Below are 1,150 nucleotides of genomic sequence, written 5' to 3' on the forward strand. Positions count from 1 at the left end.
TATATATATATATATATATATCGATGTATAACATATTATATACATGTGGGCACGTATGTATGGCCTAGTATATATATATATATATATATATATATATTATAGACTTGGGATCACGTGAGACCAGCCTGTTTTCGTGAGACCCGTGAGACCAGCCTGTTTTCATGAGACCCGTGAGACCAGCTTTTTACACTTGAAACTTCACAGCAAAATGCTGTGAAGGTAACCTTCACAATGTTTTTGCTGTGAAGGTTCGACTTTTTTAAACCTTCACAGTGTTTTTGCTTTGAAGTTTCAGGTGTAAAAATGTGGTCTCACGAAAACAGTCTGGTCTTACGTGAACTCAACCCATATTATATATATATATATGATCAATCATTTGTGATATACATATGTTTGTAGGGGCAGGTTCAAACTTACGAGAAGCGTGAAAAGGACCAAATCACATTTAATTTACAACACGATTAGAAGGGTCACGTTGACCGGCTATTAGATGGACGAGTTTTCACGCGACCTTGGTCACGTTAATTGACTGCTTCCTTCTGGACGTGTAGTAAATCACATGTGATTTGACCCTTCTTGCACTTTCCAAGTTAACCGCCTTCTCGTTTGATCCTCCTATGTTTGTATTACCTTGACCTAGTGTAGACATATATATAAACTAGCATACATGTATGTGAAACGTAGCATAGACACAAGTTAATGGACAATGATCGATAACCAAGTTATCTAGTTTGCAGGGAGGCAAGGAGCTTCACGAGACCTTCGACACGAACCAGGTGACCTGCCTTCTTTACACCTTCAACTGTTACCATATTTCGTAGTGTTTTACGGTCACAACAAAAAAGAGCCGCATTCAGTTTCATTCCATACGTCTTTCAGTACACATTTTCGGATTGTAGGATCATGTTTTTGGTCACAATTAACTGTTGAAACCATTCGAGTGATCTTTGATGCATAGATTATTTTTCTACCGCATGATTTTACGTTATAGAAAACTACCCTTTAATGTAATATTCTGGTATAATGTCATCCTTTGGACCGCCCCACTGTATAGGTCCCACACCATCATGGAATCGTGTGTCCTAGGTGCAGGTGAGTGGTGTCTGGAATCTGGAGTCGAAGTCTAAACTTCTAACTCATTCTGCAAGGA

General features: G+C 38.7%; 1 protein-coding gene across 1 annotated transcript in view; it reads left to right on the forward strand.

The window, feature by feature from the left end:
- LOC112515842 (sugar transporter ERD6-like 4) overlaps positions 1 to 804 on the forward strand; it is a 16,792-nt gene extending 15,988 nt beyond the window's left edge. The window contains exon 19 of the mRNA XM_025122782.1: positions 738 to 804. The gene's annotated coding sequence lies outside the window, so the exon portion shown is untranslated. The remainder of the gene's footprint in view (positions 1 to 737) is intronic.
- The last annotated feature ends 346 nt before the right edge of the window (positions 805 to 1,150 follow it).

The sequence above is a fragment of the Cynara cardunculus genome, assembly GCF_001531365.2.
Source record: "Cynara cardunculus var. scolymus isolate 2C chromosome LG 7, CcrdV1, whole genome shotgun sequence".
In the NCBI taxonomy this organism is placed as follows: domain Eukaryota; kingdom Viridiplantae; phylum Streptophyta; class Magnoliopsida; order Asterales; family Asteraceae; genus Cynara; species Cynara cardunculus.